Source organism: Phyllobates terribilis, unplaced genomic scaffold (genome assembly GCF_046119375.1).
Source record: "Phyllobates terribilis strain yellow unplaced genomic scaffold, ASM4611937v1 Scaffold_7__3_contigs__length_470593459, whole genome shotgun sequence".
Classification (NCBI taxonomy): Eukaryota; Metazoa; Chordata; class Amphibia; order Anura; family Dendrobatidae; genus Phyllobates; species Phyllobates terribilis.
The window spans coordinates 325095243-325118352 of record NW_027362767.1 but is presented as its reverse complement, the minus strand read 5'-3'; the positions used below and the strand labels follow the sequence as shown (position 1 = coordinate 325118352).

The 23110-nt window shown below is 42.5% G+C and overlaps 1 protein-coding gene across 1 annotated transcript in view; it reads right to left on the bottom strand.

Moving 5' to 3' along the window:
* Positions 1 to 21248, bottom strand: part of IL1RAPL2 (interleukin 1 receptor accessory protein like 2) — a 1202487-nt gene extending 1181239 nt beyond the window's left edge. Inside the window, exon 1 of the mRNA XM_073637906.1 lies at positions 20612 to 21248. The gene's annotated coding sequence lies outside the window, so the exon portion shown is untranslated. The remainder of the gene's footprint in view (positions 1 to 20611) is intronic.
* Positions 21249 to 23110: the final 1862 nt, after the last annotated feature.

Here is a 23110-nt window from a genome sequence, read left to right as displayed (position 1 = left end):
CGAGGACAGGACAGAACGGGAGCTCAGAACCACGCTCCAGAACTACTTGGGGGTTGGCCGAGTCCAGGACCTGGTGGACGCAGCACGGCTCGGGTGGTCACTCAAGGCCGGAGTGACCGGAACATCTGCAGTAAGTAAAGAACCCTGAACTGCACAACCCGACTCTGTCTCTCATTACCATCATCCCTGCACCTCCACAACCACCATCCTCTGCACCTGACCCCCTGAGGCTATACCCCTCCCGTTGGGGGTTATACTACCTAAGCTGCACAAACACCATCAGCCTCAGCGGACCCTGCTGCAGCGGCGGCCGTAGTGACCGCAATTCAACGGGTGGCGTAGTCGACATAAAGAACTTTAGTAACATCAGTAAGGACTGCCACACACTGAGCTTGACACCCTGGGCACGGACCGGGTCACAGCCACTCGGAGACTACAACCCCCATCTGATCCGGCTCCGGGTATTCCCCTAAAGGATATGGCCCAGGGGGCGCGTCACTTGCCTATTGTCCTGTAGCCCATCCCAGTCTTGTTCAGGTCTACAATTTTGTCCCTGGTGTCCTTAGACAGCTCTTTGGTCTTGGCCATGGTGGAGAGGTTGGAGTGTGATTGATTGAGTGTGTGGACAGGTGTCTTTTATATAGGTAACGAGGTCAAACAAGTGCAATTAATACAGGTAAGGAGTGCAGAGTAGGAGTGCCTCTTAAAGAAAAACTAACAGATATGAGAGAGACAAAATTCTTGCTGGTTGGTAGGTGATCAAATACTTATTTCATGCAATAAAATGCAGATTAATTATTTAAAAATCATACAATGCGATTTCTGGATTTTATTTTTAGATTCTGTTTCTCACAAGTGAAGTGTACCTACGATAAAAGTTACAGATCTCTCCATTCTTTGTAAGTGGAAAAACTTGCAAAATCGGTAGTATATCAAATAGTTATTTTCCCCACTGTACATAAAAATTTGCCATAGCAGATATGGCAATCCTGCCCTATAAAAAAAACTAGAACGACTTCCATCAGTGTGCTGGATTAGATTTTCATCAATTCATGATCAGTGTAGCATCCATTTTTTCATGACCCCACTGACTTGCTTTAGTGAGTTTGTCCAGTGACACAGATCGAAAATGAAGGCGTCTTTTTTTTCTTTTTTTTTTTTTGGGGGGGGGGGGTTGTCGGACACTCAGGCCATAAAAAACGTACAAGTGAACGACCCATAAACTACACCAGGCATGAGTTCTACATGTAGAAAACACAGATATAATACATAAGTGATGGACAGATGTCTTAATGAGACCTTATACACACACACACACACACACACTCACACTCACACACCCCTCTTAGCCCCACAAATGTTTTTTATGCAGATTCATAAACAGAGACTCAGCATAAACACAATTATATTCCTTTTCCAGATATTTTTTTAAATTGAGCCAGAATTGGTGCCTTTTGGTCAGTAAATCTACCCCTACTTATACATGGAATAAGTTATTAAATGAGAGTTCATTTTTGATGCCTGAGAATTGAGCTGTTCATTTTCTGCCAGAGGAAGCATCTACTTTGGTTGTTATCATCTTGCAGAGATGCACAATATAGAAATGGTTATCGCATCAACAAAAGGTGTATGCTTTATTAAAAAATAATATAGGTAGCCTTTCATCCTGTTTCATAAAATGCACATGTTACAAACTCCTTACTGTGTCACAAGTCAAGTCATTATCTTCAGACTGACAATGGGATCTATGAAAGTAATTGGCCAGAATAAGGACATGACAAGCTAGGAGGAAATTACAGCAGATGCCACTTACTGCTGTAAAGTCCCCACCGGGATAGGACACAATGCTGTCTTCAGTTCATCAAAGAAAGGATGCCCAATCAGGCAAATAGCACAGAGCTCTGGAGAAATGGGGTTCAAGACCTGTCAATATTATAAGAGGAATGGAGAAATTATTTCAAAGGTGCCTAAGGGGTTATTCCCATCTAAGTGGTTCGCATATCTACAGGATACAACTAATGTCGAGTAAACGTGTATCCCAATCTTTTTCCCCTATGGTTAAAAAATGTTAAAGCACTATTCCCAATATGAATGGAAGGTGAAGTGAACCACAGAGACATAGCAGAAGCAAAGCGGGCAGCGGTTCTTGGTACACCCAGTATTTGCGGGAAATCCCAAGTGGCTTAATACTCTAGTACTTCTAAGGTTCGGTATCAAACTGTTAATGTATTCCCTATTCTGTTGATGGGGGATAACTTATTGATTGTTAAGACCTCAAGTAATCCCTAGAACAGGACACCAGAGAGCCCCATGTGAATGGAGCCAAGATCGAGGATAGGCACCTCCGTACCATACATTCTCCACGGGACTGTGGCCGAGCACTGTACTTGGCCATTTCCGACATGCTCAAACAAGCACATGCTCGACCTCCGGTCTATGTAGAAGGGGTTTTACCGAACCCTGTTCTCAGGATCGCTATGGTTTAAATCTTATTTAAACCCTAGCTTAAATAAGATTTCCACTATTTTCCCATCCTATTTTACAGATAAGGAACAATGTACTAAGTAGGTGAAAATACTCTAAGGATCATGTGAAGTTGTTTCATCTCTCAAAACTTTAAACTGATGTTTCCGCATTGCTACTACATGCCAATTCAGCTTTTATATGAACATATAGGCATACAGAGGTAAAGTAGAGGCCAGTGACATAATTAGAGTCTGCTGGGCCCCGATACAAAATATGGACCTGAACCCCCATCTGCATGTTGGACAGATGCACGTGCCCATGCCCTGTAGTGTTCTAGATCCTATAAAGGCATTTGTGTTTCCCCCCTTGTAATAATATCCCCCATCTTGTAGTAATGTCCATCATCCTGGACCTCTTCCTGTTATAATGTTCCCCATTCTGCCGCTCTTCTCCAACACACTTAAAAAAGAAAAACTTATTCTTCTTACCTTTCACCACTCTCATGATGAGCGGCATCCTCCTCCGCAGCTGCTGCAGATGCCAGAAGCTGACTTCACTATGCTACCATGGGCAGAGCATGACATCACTGCTGTCCTCTGATTGGCCAGCGGTATGTATTGCAGTGGAGGAAGCCAGAAGTTCTCTGTGCTGTAATACATTACAGCTGAATGTGCATTCTTGGGCATACATCCAGATAGAATAGGTGCCGACGTCGGTAGGCCCCCCTCCCACATAAGCCTGGTCGCACCATTTGTGATTGCGATCGTTTCTCCCCTGGTAGAGGCCTTTTGCACATCTACTGCAACCCATTACAGCTTCATACAAAGAAAGCCATAATATGGAAGAGTGCAAGAGCCTCATGTGTTCTATGGCGGTGAAAATTTCACGTAGAATGTAATAGTGGGGAAGGAAATAGCCTTCCTTTGGCACTGAAGTAGTTAAAGAAAGTGTTCCCGTAGTTAAACCGCTCTGGACTGTCGGAAGGCCAAGCTAAGGGGTTAGCTTCAGTGGTCCAGTCAGTAGAGTAGAGGGGGAACTTAGTGCCCTGATCAAGCCTTGAGTGTTTATAGAGCTTGTTCTTGGCATAATTCCTTGTGGGCTGTAGTACTTGTAACCAGCCACAAGATGCCACTGTCCCAGGTGCAGATGTCAGGTTAAGTCTGCCAGCAGTGTTACAGACAGTGATGGGGTTAATGCTGTGTGATGACAGCCCACAGAGGGTGGGCACATTAGGAAAATCTCTGCTTAGTTTCCAGAAGCAGGAAGTGATGAGTGAGTAAGAGATAGGACAGTGAACCATACGGGAAGCCGGAGTATATGGTGGCTGCTAGGGTAGACGGGAGCTCCATACCCTCAGATAGTGGGATCATCAGTGTAAAGATCTCCCTGAGCAAGAGTCCTGTTAGCCGGCCGGAGAAGCTCAACGGAGGTATTGAGAACCCGGGGCACTTCTAGTCTGCAGGTAGCAGTGGAAGATAAATAGGACTCCAGGCTAAGACGTGGGGGAGATATTGGATCCGGAACACTGCTGATATTGCAGAAGAGTCTCTTGGGCTAGAGATTAGAGTCACAGAGATGCTTCACCTAAAGAGGGAACCAGGGCTGAAGATGTTGCCAGCGCCTGTGAGGGAGATAATAACCTGTCGGGCCTTATCCATTATATCTGCCTGTAAATATTGTACATACTCCTCTTCCCCAAGTAAAGTCCAAGTTATGGTTAAGAACCTCGTGTCCTCTGAATTTATTGCTGCCCTGGTCCCAGAAAAGAAATGCCTGGAGACAGTCGCGATCGGATGGTTTGAAGTAAGTGGAGAACACCACATACACAGCCACACATCAGAGAGAGGACACGTATTGTCTGTAGGGTGCCAGAGCGAGCAGGGGCTACAGCTCGCCCATGACTACCTCGCTGAGGAACCTTACAAGAACACAACATAAGAGGAATTCCATTTCTACAGAAATGATAGATCTGGTCATAATTCAAAAGAAATAGGTGAAACTTAACTTTAATAAAATATAAATAATTACTTTGTGATTTATATTACAAATAAGCATATCTAAATGTCTTCCCCAAATTATTTTACTTAATGGTTTTATACAGCAAGTTACCGGTATATGAGAATATATAGCTTCTCGATTATATGATATCTGATTTTGGTAGTTGTCAATATAAAACTAGACCACTAAGATAGTATTTCTAAAGTCCAATTAACAGTAGCATTAAAATACCGTACAATATGATAAAACTGACTGTACATTGTGCCTTAGGAAAGGTTTGAAAAAACACCTATAAAAAGTAGAGTGTTTTCTTATGATTAATCAGCATTGGTATTTTATTGGCGATAACTTGTGGATAAAGTGTTTTACAGAGTCTTTATAATGGTGAACACATTATGGTGATTACTTTTAGAAATTCAAAGTTACCACAATTGCTTCCAATAACATCTAGACACAGAAAATGCAGTAACTTCTCTGCCAGTTTCCAACCTCCACCAGATCCCATCTCTAAAATCACATGCACACTTACATTAGGCGCTCACATAAAATAAGCACAAGCTAGTACACTATACACACACATATACATAGTACAAAGATGCATACAAGCATATATAAAATACTCACACACATAACACATTCATATATACAATGATATTTTGTGATGCACTTGTTCAGACAACTAGATAATTTTGTTATCCAGCCATTCATAGTTGTAAGAGCCATAAACTTTATTTTATATTTTTGAAAGCTTCACTATATAAGGTCTTGCTTTGTTCATTTTTTTTTGTGAAAAAAAAGCTTTAGTTTTTTTAAAGTACCATTCTATCAAACAAGTATGCGAACACTACATTTGTGTTAACTTTTTTTTGTGGGTTTAATGGGAAAAAAAATGCTTTTTTTGTTTACACCATTAACCTATCAATTTGTTTCTGTATTGTAGGGGTTCTTATAAGGATACCAGATATGCTCATGTTATTTACTGATTTGTGCCATTTATTTTGGTCTAAAAAGCGTAGAAAAAATAAGTCATCATTCTAAATGTTTTTCATTATCTAGTCATTTTTGAGCAAAGAAAAGTTTTCTCTCACACCCCAAAGTACAGGTACAGACCAAAAGTTTGGACACACCTTCTCATTTAAAGATTTTTCTGTATTTTCATGACTATGAAAATTGTACATTCACACTGAAGGCATCAAAACTATGAATTAACACATGTGGGATTATATACTTAACAAAAAAGTGTGAAACAACTGAAAATATGTCTTATATTCTAGGTTCTGCAAAGTAGCCACCTTTTGCTTTGATGACTGCTTTGCACACTCTTGGCATTCTGTTGATGAGCTTCAAGAGGTAGTCACTTCACAGGTGTGCCCTGTCAGGTTTAATAAGTGGGATTTCTTGCCTTATAAATGGGGTTGGGACCATCAGTTGTGTTGTGCAGAAGTCTGGTGGATACACAGCTGATAGTCCTACTGAATAGACTGTTAGAATTTGTATTATGGCAAGAATAAAGCAGCTAAGTAAAGAAAAACGAGTGGCCATCATTACTCTAAGAAATGAAGGTCAGTCAGTGCGAAAAATTGGGAAAACTTTGAAAGTGTCCCCAAGTGCAGTTGCAAAAACCATAAAGCGCTACAAAGAAAATGGCTCACATGAGGACCGCCCCAGGAAAGGAAGACCAAGAGTCACCTCTGCTTCTGTGGATAAGTTTATCCCAGTCACCAGCCTCATAAATTGCAGGTTAACAGCAGGTCAGATTAGAGACCAGGTCAATGCCACACAGAGTTCTAGCAGCAGACACATCTCTACAACAACTGTTTAGAGGAGACTTTGTGCAGCAGGCCTTCATGGTAAAATAGCTGCTAGGAAACCACTGCTAAGGACAGGCAACAAGCAGAAGAGACTTGTTTGGGCTAAAGAACACAAGGAATGGACATTAGACCAGTGGAAATCTGTGCTTTGGTCTGATGAGTCCAAATTTGAGATCTTTGGTTTTAACCACCGTGTCTTTGTGCGACGCAGAAAAGGTGAATGGATGGACTCTACATGCCTGGTTCCCACCGTGAAGCATGGAGGAGGAGGTGTGACAGTGTGGGGGTGCTTTGCTGGTGACACTGTTGGGGATTTATTCAAAATTGAAGGCATACTGAACCAGCATGGCTACCACAGCATCGTGGCATGCAGTTCCATCCGGTTTGCGTTTAGTTGAACCATCATTTATTTTTCAACAGGACAATGACCCCAAACACATCTCCAGGCTGTGTAAGGGCTACTTGACCAAGAAGAAGAGTGATGGGGTGCTACGCCAGATGACCTGGCCTCCACAGTCACCAGACATGAACCCAATCGAGATGGTTTGGGTTGAGCTGGACCGCAGAGCGAAGGCAAAAGGGCCACAAGTGCTAAGCATCTCTGGGAACTCCTTCAAGATTGTTGGAAGACCATTTCCGGTGACAACCTCTTGAAGCTCATCAAGAGAATGCCAAGAGTGAGCAAAGCAGTCTTCAAAGCAAAAGGTGGCTACTTTGAAGAACCTAGAATATAAGACATATTTTCAGCTTTTTCACACTTTTTTGTTAAGTATATAATTCCACATGTGTTAATTCATAGTTTTGATGCCTTCAGTGTGAATGTACAATTTTCATAGTCATGAAAATACAGACAAATCTTTAAATGAGAAGGTGTGTCCAAACTTTTGGTCTGTACTGTATATAGAGATGGAATGAAATATACTGATATGTCTCTATGTACCAGTACAATATGCCTGTAAAGAAATGAGATTAAACCCTGGGAAAGAACACACTTAAAGAAAAGCATATAATTAATTATAAAGGCATCTATTGAGGGGCCATAAAATGTCAAGTTGGAGGAGATATACCCAGAGTCAGAGACAATGATCACATCTGTGTCCCAAATGAAATATTTGCAGTGCAACAGATTCCCCTCCCTAACGGGCCCCAGTACGGCTGAACTCAGTGGCATACAGCCAATGGTAGCAGGCCATGCAACTGCTATGGGGCCCGATGGGTGAGGGGGCCTGATGCGGTCCGGCGGCTGCTTGGTGTGGGAGTCTTTAATAAAATGTCAGTGCCGCCACGCCTCCTTGCTGACGTAGCTTTCCAGCCAGAGAGCAGCTGTACGCAGGGCCCAGAAGCCGGAAGTCATTTGCAGCACATGTGAAGAACGTGAGAACTGCCTGTGTGGAGAGGAAATGCAAGACGGTGAGCCAGGCCCGGCGGTGGTAGTAAATTTAACTTAATTTTTTTTAATGTGTCCCATTGCCACTTCTACTTTGTTTGTGGTCCAGAAAAGTCTGATCCAGCTACTTGGAAGGGGGGGGGGGGTTAAATATTATTTCTGGCTGGCTGCAGTTTGCACATTAGAGGGGGGGTGAATATTGTGGCTGCACAGTTTGCACATTAGAGGGGGAAGGAGCTGAATATTGTAGCTGCACAGTTTGCACATTACAGGGGGGAGGAGTAAATATTATTTCTGGCTGCACAGTTTTCACATTACCGGGGATACAGGGGTAAATATTGTGGCTGCACGGTTTGCACATTACATGGGGAAGGGGGGGGTTAAATATTCTGGCTGCACAGTTTTAGGGGGTGGGGGCCCCATTCAGACTTTTGCTATGGGGCCCCATGATTTCTATGTACACCCCTGGCTGAACTGGCTATACATGTGGTATGTCTGCCCTTGATCTATATTGGACAGATATTGCTCATAGCGGATTCACCCATGGAAAAGACTTTGCATATTTCAGTATCAGCTATCTGAAAAAAATTTAACCAAATCTCGTTCCAATACTTTGGAAACATTTTCCACTGTGGAAATTGAACTGTTTTGCATATACAAAATTAGTGACATGTCAATTTATGCTGCAGACGTCATTGAGCATTTGCCTCCTTGCAATGCATTGGGTTAGATGTACGTGAAATCCACACCTTTTCCACAACGAAATCCACTATAGCATTTATCACTGTACATTTCACTGCTGCTGAAATTCCGTGCTGTTACACCACATGGGAAAATACCCTTACACTGCATATCTACAATATTTTGCCATTATAAGCCAGCAAAATTTATATTTGACATCTTGCTGTATAACGTTACATGGAGTGCAAAACTTTAGCAGAACTGATTGAGCCACAAGTAATTGCATTTTTTTGCCTGATAACAAATTCGCAGAATAGGCCAACAATGGAGACTTGGATAAAATGACTCCTTGTCTTAGTGCCTGGATAAAGTTTGATTTACTTTAGTGTTGTGCACCTCGTAACATTCTTAAATCACAGCAGCAGTGTGCGCAAGGAAGTTAAAATGTCAGCAGTCTCAAGCAAAAACAGCATCCTTCACAGGGAGGCCATAAAAATGAAACACAGATGTCAAAATACAATAAATAACACTAAATGGATTATGTCCAAAGGAGAGGAAAACTAGATATGCTTCAATTGATCAATGCTATTAGGAAAATAAATCTTGGCAGGTAGAAGCCTAGTAATAAACGGCACACCCAGCCCCAGAACATAAGGACAGGGAATTGATGGTAGAGAGGAGTGAAGCTCAGGTGAATACTCCATTCCAGCTCCTTAAACACATATTAGGCTCTATTCGCAATACATTTGGGCCTTTCATGAGCGGTATATGTTAGGAGTATTTCCCAGCATATACCTCCAATAGAAGGCTCTAGTTATGCCACTGTGTAGGCAAGCAATTGCAAATAAAAAAGATGCTACAATGCTGTATACCTCTCATGCGCCTGGGTTTGAACCCTTGAGATTGTGTTTTGTGGTCGGCTTTTGTGTCCGCTGAGCCACAGCAGACACACCTTTACTCTGGGTGTTTAGGTTCTGCTATTCTGGCTGCAATCTGATCATCATAAAACAGGTGTTTTCATTTGTCTGCCCTATCACCTTTCGGGTGCGGCTTTATATTCTGTCCCCCTGCTGGCATTTCTTGCTGGTGATCATTTCTTTTGGATGTTCAGTCATTCTGCTATGGCTTAAAGCAAGTCAGTGAAAATCCAGCTAGAGTTTATTCTCCATGCGGTTTCTGTTCTTTACTTTGCATCTTCCTTCTGTTTCTTTTAGGAAGTAGGCAGCATATAATCCAGTAGTACGAACTTTATGGTTCAATTTACTCACTCTGGAATCTTTCCTTTTTTAAGCACACTCTCCCTTTTGTAGGTAATTCACTCTGCTCTGCCCTCCTGTTCTTTAGGAGGAACATGAAGCGCTCAACGACCTGTCAGGGAGCGTAGGTCTAAGCTGCCATATTCTAGTCTGTGGTTAGGGCCATCTCTGCTTACGCAGAATATTTATGGACTGCTGGTCAGTATCTCTAGTCTGTACAGGAACCGGCAGGGTCATTTGCAGTTTTTAGTGTGTAACGAGTGATGAGTGCAAGTGCTCGTTACTCAAGTTTGCCTAGGGTGGTTAGGTATGCACCAAGTATCCCGGGTGGTCGAATAACATGTTCAACATCTCCACAGCCACATGTATCGCGGCTGTTAGACACAAAACATGCGGGGGATTGCCTGACAAACACAGGCAATCCCTGCATGTTTTGTGGCTGACTAACAGCTGCAAAATATGCGGCCGTGGGGACTCGAACAGGTCACTCGAGCACCCACGATACTCAGTGCATACCCGAGCACCAAGCACTTGCACTCATCACTATTTGTTACCTATTTTCCTGAGTGAGTTGCTATACTAGCATAAAAATTCCTTACTTAAGGGATGTTTCTGTATAGTAAAGAATAAAGTAGGGGGGGCGTGGCCTAGCTCTTGATGTGAGAGGTCGGGTGGCAGTGCCTCTCCACCACCATTAGCTTCAGTTATCCTGCACAGAGCCCGAACCAGCCAAATCCCTTATCAGGAACTGCTGTCTGAGGGTCCCGGGAGTCAGAGGCGAGCTTCTGCCAGACTCAGAGAGTCCAACATGGGCCGCAAAAGGCAGAAGGATGCCGGGGCCTGCAGCAGTGCCTCAGCCCAAGATGGCACCGAGACAGAGGAAGAGGCGGGAAGGAGGAACACAGCCTATGCACGCAGGCTGGAGGCTTCAGCACGGCTGCACAGGTATGCGAGGGGCATGAAGGCAGATGAAGAAGGAAGTGAAGGCAGTGAGAAGCATGGAGATGAGGAGGAAGATGGTGAGGAGATGCCTGTGCCTGTGCTACATAATGAACAGCAGGAGGAGGGGGATGGTGACACTGTGCTGGCAGCTGAAAGTTCAGATGAGGCAGAGCCGACTCTGCGAGATGTATTCCAGGCTGTCTTATACTGCAAGACTGCTTTAACTGCTCTGACAAAGCAGGTGAACGGTCTGAAAGCCGACATGGGAGGCATTGAGGCTTCTATGCAGAAAGTTACAGCCAGATTGACTGAGGTGGAGGGCAGAGTTGGTGTAACAGAAGATCATTTAACCTCAGTGCAAAAGATGCAGCAACAGCACACTCAGAGGATCACGGTAGTGGCTAACAAAAACGATGACCTGGAAAACCGGTCACGCAGGAACAATTTGCGTATTGTGGGCATCCCTGAAAGAGCTGAGGGTGCTGACCCCACGACCTTTGTTGAAACCTGGCTGCTGGGAAAGTTTGGGTCTAATATCCTGTCGAGGGTGTTTGCTGTGGAGCGTGCCCATCGAGTGCCCATGAGACCCCCAGTGCCTGGAGAGGGCCCTCGTACGATGTTAGCCAGAATCCTGAACTGCAGAGACCGGGACACTATCTTACGTAAGGCCAGAAAATTGACAGATCTTACCCTGGAGGGCAAGCGCATTGAAATATACCCGGATTACTCGGCTGAGGTGCAAAAGCTGCGGCTACGGTATGGTGAAGTGAAGAAACAGCTCCGCTCTTTGAATGTGAAATACTCTACAATTTATCCTGCCAAATTAAGAGTGGAAGCCTTTGGAAAGGTCAATTTTTTCCCGTCACTGGTAGAGGCCACCTCGTGGTTGGAGCGGAACCGGAGCAAATTGAGAGAAGCTGAGGACTCGGCACGGTGAATGCACGACCCTGCTATCCTGATCACTGGACAGGGTTGTGGCTCTGCATTGCTCTGCGAAACCGCAGAGGAGGGGGAGAAACCCCCGCTGGGATCTACGTTTTATAGTTTTATAGTTAATTTGTTTGATTAATGGTTCGGGACTATGCATACTATTGATTATGTGGTGGAGAGACTGCCAATGCTGGAGGAGGACACGGCGCATGTTGATATGCGGTATACTACGATGTTGCTCAGATTCTTTGAGCTCCCACTCTCACGTTGGGAAGAGAGTGACAAGAGAAGGGTGGGGGGAGGGGGTGGGGGGGAGGTGGATGGGTTGGATTTGCGGGAAAATGGGGTTGCTTATGCTGTTTGACCTGGTATGCTGGGGAACAAAATGGAAAGATGTTACTTGATGATGGTGGATTGTTTTTTCTAATGCACAATGAGTAACCGTACGGTTCGGATTTTAAGTTGGAATGTACGTGGTATATCTGACAGGATTAAGAGGGCAGCAGTTCTGAATCACATCAGATCTTGTGATCCTATGATTGCGTGCTTACAGGAGACCCATCTCACTAGAGATACTAGGCACTGGCTATCGAGAGGGGGATGTTAAAGACATATCATTCCACTTATTCCTCGTACTCCAGGGGGGTGTCAGTCCTAATAGACAAAAACGCACATTATGAAGAGCTGGCAGTGCAAGTAGACAGTGAAGGGCAGTATGTATGGATTGCGTGCAGATTGTATGGACACAAAATGATTTTAGTGGCTTTATATATCCCTCCACCTTATTCTAAAAAGGAACTTCAAGCAGTAATGGACTTGACGGCCAGATGGGGGGAGGCTCCGATGTTGATTATGGGAGATGTTAACAACACCATGAATGATTACTGGGATAAAGTACGTCCGGCAGGTATGGAAGCTGGACGGGACGGAATGACTGCATTTGGCACCTACGTGGGGGAGCTGGGGCTGGTGGATCTGTGGAGAGTACGAAATGAGGGTAAGAGGACCTTCTCGTGTCACTCGGCTACACACGGAACACTGTCAAGGATAGACCTGGCTTTTGGGGATACTGCTATGGATGGGATGGTTGGGGAGGTGGAATACCTACAGAGGACTCTATCGGATCATAGTCCTATGGTTGTCACGCTTCTAGTGGGATTTGCTCAGGGTCAGAGGGGAGGTTGGCGTCTTCACCCGACGTGGCTTAAAGTGGTGGATATGGGTGGCATAACCAAAGAACTAGAGCACTTCTTCCAAGTGAATGAAGGGAGTGCTGAGGCCACAGTGGTGTGGGAGGCTATGAAGGCATTTAAGAGGGGACTCTTTATAAGTGAGATCTCACGGTGTAAGACCAAAACTAAATTGGCAGATCAACAAATAAAGGATGACTTGACAAGGGCAGAGGCAGACATGATTTTGGCGCCAACGAGTGTAGCTCACAATAGACTAAAATTAGCACAGGAGGCAGTTAATAAACTGCACATGATGCAAGCTGAGAGGAAAAGGGCATTTCAGCAAGCCCAATTCTTTGAGGAAGGAGAGAGAGTGGGTCACTTGTTGGCGGTGATATCTGCGGCACAGAGGGAGTCTTCCAGGGTGTACAGGTTGAGAGACCAAACGGGGACGACTCTGACAGACACAAAGGACATATTGGAGGTCTTCAAGGAATATTACATGGCACTGTACAATTCAAGAGTACGGGACACGGAGGGGGCCGTAGAGGAATTTTTGGAAGGCATCTCACTGTCTAAATTGTCTGAGGGAGATAGGATGAGGTTGGATGAACCTGTGAGTGTGGAGGAGGTGGAATGTGCAATTCTGTCTATGCCCAATAACAAATCACCGGGTGCTGATGGTCTACCTGGAGAGGTGTACAGGGAGCTGGTGGAACTGCTAGCTCCAAAATTGAAATCTGTGTTTGATGAGGCTTTGGTGAAGGGGGCGTTATCGAGATCAATGGAGGAAGCGGTGATAGTGGTTCTGCCAAAGGAGGGGAAAGACCCCATGGATGCGGAGTCGTATAGGCCCATATCGTTGTTGACAACGGATGTCAAAGTACTCGCTAAGATCCTGGCCACCCGACTCACCGGGGTTGCGCATACTGTTATTCACGAGGACCAGTCGGGCTTTATGCCCAACCGCTCCACGGCTGTTAACTTGAGAAGATTATTTCTTAATATGCAGCTGCCTGCTGATAATGGTGGCGGGAGAATAGTGATGTCATTGGACGCTAGAAAAGCATTTGATAGCGTGGAATGGAAATATTTATGGAAAATCATGGAAATAATGGGATTTGGCCCCGCATTCATGGCCTGGGTGAAGTTATTGTACTCATCCCCAAGGGCGGTAGTTAAGGTGAATGGTGAACGGTCCGGGATGTTTGACTTACATAGGGGCACAAGGCAGGGGTGCCCGCTGTCCCCGCTATTGTTTGCGGTGGCAGTGGAGCCCCTGGCGGCCAAAATAAGAGCTGAGAGAGGAGTGGTCGGATTTAAATTTGGGAGGCTGGAAGAAAAAATATCACTGTATGCCGATGACATCCTGTTATTTCTGGAAAATGCAGGAGAGACATTGGGGTGCACGATGGATGTAATTAAACACTTTGGGAGCATTTCGGGACTGGAGATAAACTGGCACAAGTCTTATGTCATGGCTGTAGATAGACCAATAAAAGCGGAGGAGATAGATGAGAGGGGGAAGCAGCTCCAGCTGGTTTCACAATTTAAATACCTTGGGATATGGGTGGCGCTTCCATTGACACGATTCACGGATCTGAATTTAGTTCCTCTGCTAGAGAAATTTAAAAAGAAAATAGGCGCATGGTGCCAATTGGCTTTGACGGTGACGGGTAGAACTAACCTGATTAAGATGGTCCTTATGCCACAACTAATGTACGTTTTGCACAACTCACCGATATGGCTACCAAAAAAACGGTTTCAGGGTATTGATTCTATCTTCAGATCCTTGATATGGGGCAAGAGGCAGGCAAGGATTAAATTGGGAACGCTGCAAAATGGGAAGGAGGAGGGAGGATTGGCCGCACCCAATCCCTGGGTCTATTTCTTGGCAGTACAGGGCCAGCATGTCAGGGGATGGAGAGAACCCGATTGTGGAGGGGCAGCTTGCCGGGTGCTGGTACATGTGTCGGGGAGACGCCCACTGGTCCAGGCGTTAGAGGATGGTACCTTTAAGAAATTGGGAGCAATATATCCTACCTTAGGCTTGACTCAGAAGGTATGGGACACTATTAAAAAGATCAGGGGGGTGGATGGGCTGACTAAGTACTCACCGGTGTTGGGCAATGAACATCTGCCGGAACTTAATAAGCTGTGTCAAATGGGCAATTGGAAGGCGCAAGGAGTGAGATATGTGTGCCAGCTGCAGAGTGGAACGGACCTGAAGACCTTTGAGAAATTGAGAGAAGAATTTGATTTGCCTTTGGTGTGGGGATTTCAATACTATAGGCTTCGACATGCTTGGAGGGCACAGTGTGGATTGGGAGCCATGACGGTTCAGGGTGACATTGTACTAGACTCTGTGTGCATGAAGGGAGGGACGAGGGGAGTCATATCGAGCCTATATCATGACCTACTGCACTCCTATCTGGGGGGAAATCACTTCATTGCAAAGAGTAAATGGGAAAGGGAGGTGGGTACCCTCACAACAGAACAATGGGAGGCAATTCTAGAATATGTCCCGAAGATCTCTCTAAGCGAGCAGGCACGGATCTCCCAATTATACATAATACATAGGACATACAAAACACCGCTGCGCCTGTACAAGGCGGGCTTGAGGGGAGATTCCAATTGCCCTAGATGTGGCACGGACCAGGCCGGACTGCTACACATGCTATGGTCATGCCCGCGGCTAGTGGCTTATTGGTTGGTCGTTGTTAACAAAATTGAGAGGGCTTATACATGTACAATTGACAGAAACCCGGTGCTGTGTGTTTTGGGGGAGGTGGATGGAATACCTGTCTCAGAACATTACAAAGTGGCGATATAGCAATCGCGCTATGTGGCACGCAAACTAATAGCACGAAAATGGACAGATTCGGAACCCCCCACTAGGAGGGAATTTATTGCTCAGACACGTACGGTAATGCATTTAGAGGAAAGCATTTACAGGCGGAGGCATGGAGAGAGAACTTTTGGGAAAATATGGTCCGCATGGATAGCGGTAATATGATTGTCAATGTTCCCAGGTATGCCCGGCATAAGGAGTATTGGCGGGAGGGGGGAGAGGGTTTTGACTGTATTACTACACGTTATGTGAATTGTTATATGTATATTGATAACTGTTTGCTGTAAATTTTTGAAACCTAAATAAAAATAATTGGTTTAAAAAAAAAAAAAAAGAATAAAGTAGACTTTGTATTCCTATTTAATTTAAAAAAAACATAATATCCTGGAATCCACGCCCAGGTTGTCACAGCGAGTAGCAGCATTTCTCTCAATTATACCTAATTTATAGGGTATACGGAGCCCCTAGTTTACTCAACAAAATTGGAATTAGGCCCAATTCACTGTGTCTAAGTTGTGGTAAGGATGAAGCCCATTTAATACACAAGAATTGGAGTATTTTGGAAAGAGGTGGTATCTCTGATAGAACGGGTCTACCTCTGTTAGATCCAAGAGTGTGTATTTTGGGTATACTAGAAAAGGAGATGGACTTAGAGTCCCCCAATAGTGATAGGTATGCTTTGTATTTTATTTCAAGCTCGCAAATTACTTGCCTTACACTGGGTAGATTCCAGTCCCCCTACTACTGCAGAATTAATAAAATAAAATAAATAATATAATAAGACTTGAAAAAGCAATGTATAAAAAAAGAAATGCACTGCACAAATTTTAGAAAAATGTTTGGATAGTCCAGGGTTGCCTTTTAGTATGTTAGTAAGAGAACTGATAATACAGATGTTTTCAGCGCTTTTATGATGCATCTAAATGAAAACTGATAGAGGTTGCATTTGGCTTTTGAACAGCAACATATACTAATGGAAGATGGGGGGGGTGGGACTGTCAATTTTCCTTTGCCTAAAAATAGGAAATACTGTTATTTAGTATTTTGAGTTTGACAATAGGCTTGACTCAGTGTTCACATAAAAAATATGCAACTTTCCAATTATGTTATATGGATAGTGCCTTAAGTAATATTGTATTTCTTTTTAGGGTTTTGTTACGTTTTGGAAAATGGAAAATATGATGCAGTGTTTTTTTTCAATAAAAATTTTACTTAAAAAAAAAAAAAAAACATAAAAAAAAAAAAGTAGGTGTATCAATGAAGTAGGAATTTCGATTGGCAATTGTCAGATAAATGGAGCCCTGTAGATATGTTCAGCGCATGCCTCAGGAGCTTAGCTGAACGTTGTATAAAAATGTGAGTACTCAAACTAAAACTAGACTAAACTAATCTGTACATCCCAAAGTCAAAACATTCCAAATAAAAGGAATATCCAAGAATCCCGAGGCACCACAGGACGAGCTTTAAAAAGTTAGATCTTTATTCCATAGTATTTGAAAAAAAATAAATAAATCACAACAGTTGGAAGACAAAGCAACATTTTGGCCTCATATGGCCTTTCTCAAGCCTTAAAATACAGCTATGATCATTTGTTCCTAATCAAAGGAATGGAACTAGTGAGAAGGGCATCTCCTGAATATGTATCTGGTAGATTCCCTTGAATCATATGGCTGATTCGGTCTAAATTGAAAGTCTCCCGATTGCAGTAAAAATAAATTTTTTACGCACTGCTGTCTCTCCAGACCTCAGAGCATAGTAAAATGAGTGGAGGAAAGGGGTTTAAGAAGAATGCTTTATACTCATTTGTCCTAGGTCCTCACCTGTCTTATGCTGCCTCTGCTTCACTGTCATTTGTGCTAGTCTTTGGTACATCCGGTGCTGCCACTTCAGCAATGAGGTCTTCCAGCTTCTGTGCAAAATAGGAAGCGCCTGAAGAAGATATTCACGGAGTACCAGTGAGCTTTGGAATCACCATAAGGGCTCATGGAGACATCCGTTGATCCCAGTCCGATCACAGACCGCAATACAGGAACGAGCCCCTGGTCTCCCAACCGGAATACAACAGCTTCATATATTTCCATGACATTGTCATACTCAGGTAGGGAGACCCGTGGCCAGTCCGTGCATTGCGATCCGTGATTGGACCGAGATCCACGGAAATCTGAATGAGCCCTTAGACAGGTGAGGGCCTACGACAGGTGACTATAATACATTTTAAAAGAAGAATTTCCCTAGGGATAGGGGAAAAGACAGAATCGCTATCTAAGCGTAGTATTAATGTTGCTCTATGAATCAGGTGAGAGATAATAGAGGCACAACTCTAGAATAAGACCAATATGTTGTCCTGAATACGGATTACAGCCAGCCTGGTGAAATGTGTAACCTCCTCCAATGGCATTCCAACGGTGCTGGACAATAGAAATAATCCAGGAGATTTGGCGCTTCCACCATAGAATTAATAGTGATCGTAATACAGCTGTGTGCTCCAAAAACCGGAACTGTTTATTAAAAAACTATGACATTAAAACACAACGAGTTTCGGCTATGAATAGCCTTCGTCTGGTTGATGGGACACCCGATGAAGGCTATCCATAGCCTAAGCGTGTTGTGTTTTAATGTCATGGTTTTTAAATAAACAGTTCTGTTTTTTGGAGCACACAGACAGCTGTGTTACAGTCCCTATTAATTTTATGGTGGAAGCGCCAAATCTGGATTATTTCTATAATGCATTTTATTAATTTAACCCTGTCCTGGCCCTCAAGAGACTCAAGCAAAAATGGATGCCATTTTGCTCTGGATTTGTGTAAATTGAATCCCGAACATTTTGGATTCACTCGTCTCTAAACGGAAAGGATTATTTTGTTACAAAAAATTTGCTGCTTCATATTTTATAGCTAAATAGTGGTTTTTGGTGTGTTTTGTAAAATTTTGGCAAAACCATGATAAAAAAAGTCTAACTATATTCAGAACCAATAATATAACATATGCCTGTGGTTCTATTAGTTCACGTCTTGAGACAAGCGTGTTGGGTCTCTGTATAGCAGTGCAAATTAGCCTTTGGGGTACGTTCTGAAGAAAAAAAAAAAAATCTCAAATCTGGTCACATTCATAAAATATAAATGCGCAAGAACCAGAACAAATAGAACATTCTGCGTGTTATATATCCTTAAAATAAATGACCACCATGATTACCGTTTTATTTTCTTAGTTTTACTAAATTTGAAATGATGTGCTGACAACCTCTCTTAAATGTTCTTGGCTCTATTTTACTGATGGAAAGATCTAAGTTTCATCTATTAGTATGGGAATTTATCATCAGCTGCGCATTTTTAATGGGCTAAAACAGATTAACATTGATAAAAAATTGGTGCAAGTCTACACCTCCTTATAACATTTAAGTGTAGATGTGAAAAATTGCACAAATTTTACCAGGCTTTGTTTAGGAATGGTGTTGGAAATGCCAATCTTGTAGATTTATTAACTGCTGTATAGATTATAACTGTTAGATCAGATGGATTCCACTGTTGGGACTCCCATTGATTGCTGGAATACTGAACTTCAGTAACTTGTTGTTTTAAACTGGTTCTTCCCTGCCCTCCCAATCAGGAGTAATTGAATGGAGATGTAGGTCGCGCATGCGCCTTGCTGCTCCATTCAAGTCTATGACACAGACAAAGAAAGTCAAAATTATAGTTCTCACCTGTCTTTGGATTTCCCCAGTGTCATAGACTTGAATGGACACATACAAGCAAGGTCTCGGTAATAATACCCATGAAGACAATCATATTACAAATTTAACCCATGGCCCCATACTATACCTCTGAAAAGTTTTTTTTCCACAAAATGAATGCACATCCTGCTTTAGAGGTGTTTGTCACATACAGGGACAATACTGTGCCACACCAAGCACCAAGAGTACAGAAACTGCATGACTGTGTCATGTTTCTTTGCGTACTGTCTCAAACTTCTTCCACTTACAGTATTTCCCATTGTGTTTATAATCTGAAAAGTGATTTGGTACATAGGGGGATAAACTATTCCTTCATACTCAGGCAGGATCATAGATAAAAATATTTGATTAATTTGTGCATGTGATTAAGTCTTAAGCAAAAATCGCCTGTTCTCAATCTTTTCTCTTGGGGAATAATAGACAAATAATGGTCTCGCATCAGTTTGTATAACATTGTCTTTTATATTTGTTGCAATGTGTTACCCCAATAATGTGCTACACAGAGTGATACGGAGATTGACGGTGCTATAAATATATACAGTATCAATACTTTTTTTTATAACACTAAAGTGGAAATGTATTATTATTTTATTACCAACACAAGCAAGACTGTATCTAACGATCACATAATAAAATCAAAGAGTCAAAAACTTTCCACAGTAATGACAAACATGAACACAGGTGATGATAACATAATACTGTATATAAAATGCCATCACATTAAGCTGATGTTTATGCATATGGCCATTTACCATATAAATAAAACTATATATAGCCATCACCATATTTAAGGACACTACCCAATCTATTATAAAGTGAATGTGTAATCCATGCATGAAACAGTTCATGACCACAATGCAGACGATTTGGTGGTTTGCGCTGGATCATCTAATTTAACACCACGTTCAGTATTTTCAATGAGCCTCGCACAGATTTATGGCTCCGAACTCTGATTACTAAATCTATTTCACAATTACTGTCAAGGCTCAACCAAAATTGTTAAAGACGTCAATAAATGGTTGTAATAATTCATACCTCTCCAGGGGATTGTAGCTGATCGTTTTGTTAGCACAGTTAGCGTTGTGAAAACTTTTGGGCTTAAATTGTGCAAGCAAATTTAACTAATAACCCCTACTTTACCAAATAGAAGGTCATGCAGGCTTTTAAAAGGGGGAGATACAATAAAGCACTGCTTGCAGATACAAACAAGATGGTAAAAAGAAGGAGACTAATCTTCATATTAAATTAAATTTGTGTCATTTCCATTGAACACATATGACTGGTATTCTAGGTAAAACTTGTAAGTGTCCATGACACAGAGGATAGGAAGCCAGTGCAGAAGTGTTATGTAAACAATTGGTTCCAATGTTTGTAAATAGAATCTTACCTAAATCTTCCATGTACTGAACTCAGGATGGAGGGAGCTAACACTCCAGCGATCCCACACATTTGCTTATAGTTCCTTTCCAGATCTTTAACATGAGGCAGCAATGTGTATTACTAGGTTAATTTCCCTCCTTGCACAGCCTTTGTAACTTTTGCATCCAGTTATAAAGTCTTCACCCCTTGACAACTCAGTATCTCCTCCAAGTCACACAGCAGATATTGCTCATTTAAAGCCACATTAATCCAGAGGAACAGTAAACCATGACCCCCATCCCTGAGAAGTCAACTCAGACACTTGATCTCAATGAAAGCAGAGTGAGATTCAGACCTCTGCATCAGTCAATGCACATGGATGTCATGTGTGTAGCCTGCAGACACGTGTTGGTTGTAAATCCCCTGACAAAGTATAGTAAGGTTCAGCTCTGAATCATCATTCCACATAGCAGAGCAGATCCAGGAGTTGGGGGGCTGCAGATCATTCCATGCTGTGGAAGGTGCTCAGGTCCCAGCCACATCTGCTGCTGTATTGATGATAGTGAGAGCTGCAGACTGCTGCCTCCTTCTATTGCAGGCGCTCAGTTCCCCTGCCTGATGGACAAGCTGCCTGCAGTCCAATGCTTAGCACAGAGGGGAGGGCTCAATATGCTTCATATACTCACATTCTGCTTAAAGTTACAGTGACATATTGCTGCAATCATCCCAGTGACACACAGGTCTTGTACAGCAAATAGATTATCATTAGTAATCACTAAGACAGTATCATGCAATGTTGCTCATTCCCTCCTTACATTATAAGATTGCTGTTGGCAGGAAAGATTATAGTAGTGATGAGAGCTGGTTTATCTACATTGCATGAGATGCTCAACTAGACAGAGAGACTGAATTGTACCATTTAATTGGAATTCCTTTTGTACACAGGTTACTAACACAATTGTCTTTTTTAATTAAATATTAGCAACATCTGAGTTAGACTTTTTTTTTCTCAAAAGTCCACTTGTATAAGAAGCCCACCCTTTTATCAAGACCAGATTTTCTATGGCAGATTTTTCATATCCTTTGAGTATATTCTGACATGGCTGTTCCACAATTCAAGCTAAATGCATTTTTAATGCATGAGTCTCAGCCACATGGCAAAAACTACTAAGTCTGAATATACCCTGATACTCCTTGTATATAGCCTTCTTCCTCCAGAGGACCACTTCTCTAAAAGATAGTTTTTCAATGCATTTTTGAGAGGTCGTTTTAGGCTACGTTCCTACGATCAGTATCCGTTGAGTTTTTCACGCTACAGAATTTCTGCACCATCTCCGCACCTAAATTTAGTTGCGTTTTTGTGTGCATTTTTGACGCTGCCTTTATATCGCGTTTTTGATGCTACGTTTTTTGTCTGTGTTTGGTGTGTCATCCTTTAAATAAAGCTGTTTTGTTTTTGAATCTTCCTGATGTTGACATCATTAGGTGCGGATTACATTTGTTTTTGGTGCGTTTCCGCCTCTTAAATGCACCTGCAAGGGAAATTGACATGGTAAAACTCAACGCAGGTGAGATTACGCAGCATAAAAAAGAAGCACAGAGGGCATCAGATTTCTATAAATCTCCTCTACTTTGCTTGTAATGTAAAATGCAGCATTTTTGATGCATCGAAAATACGTTGCGTCAAAAATGCGAGAAAAACTCATCGTGGGCATGTACCCTTAAAGAGATTTTCCTGCGTATAAAACATACATTACAATTATGAAGATATTAAAGAGTTTGTCTAAAATATTTTTTATTTGAGTATAGGCTTGCCAAGATAAAAAATGAAAAACACATCAATATTCATCCTCCCGAGTTCCAGTGCTGTCTCTCCAAAAATTCTATGGTCTTTATTCACAGGCTGCATCCGTGATGTCACAACTGCACCAAATGTGACCACTGCAGTCAATCACTAATTGTAGTGTTGATATAACAAGCATAGTTGCAATGGTCGCTGTGCGCTGTAGTCATGACGACACCACTGTAGACCCCATAGTAGCAGCAGAGAGGAAGCACTGGAACTGGGGAGTGATTGTTATTTTTTACGCCTAAGTGTATGCACAAATAAAAATGTTCTTTAGTGAGTAGTAGTGCAATGTAGAGATGAAAAAAATGATTCATTGTGAATTGAATTCAAATCAATTTTATAGAATTTGTAGGTCCCGGAGAATTTGAACAATTTCCAATTTGATTTACAAAAATCACCAAAAACATTTGCAAACAATTGTAGAAGATTACACAAATCATATAAGGCTGACATGACTACATTATGGACATGACATAACGTAGTACAGCCAATCAGGAGGGACTATCATAGCTTTTATAAAAGTTGAGGCAGGGAAATCAGCAGCTATTTTGGGTTGATTTAAGATAGTGAGAAAAATTCGCAGTTCATAGCTCAGTCATAGATATTGGGAGAGAAAGCCCTAAAATACTAGAAATAGTAATGTGTTGTGCAACTGCAGCACTGAAGAAGCTGAGTGTA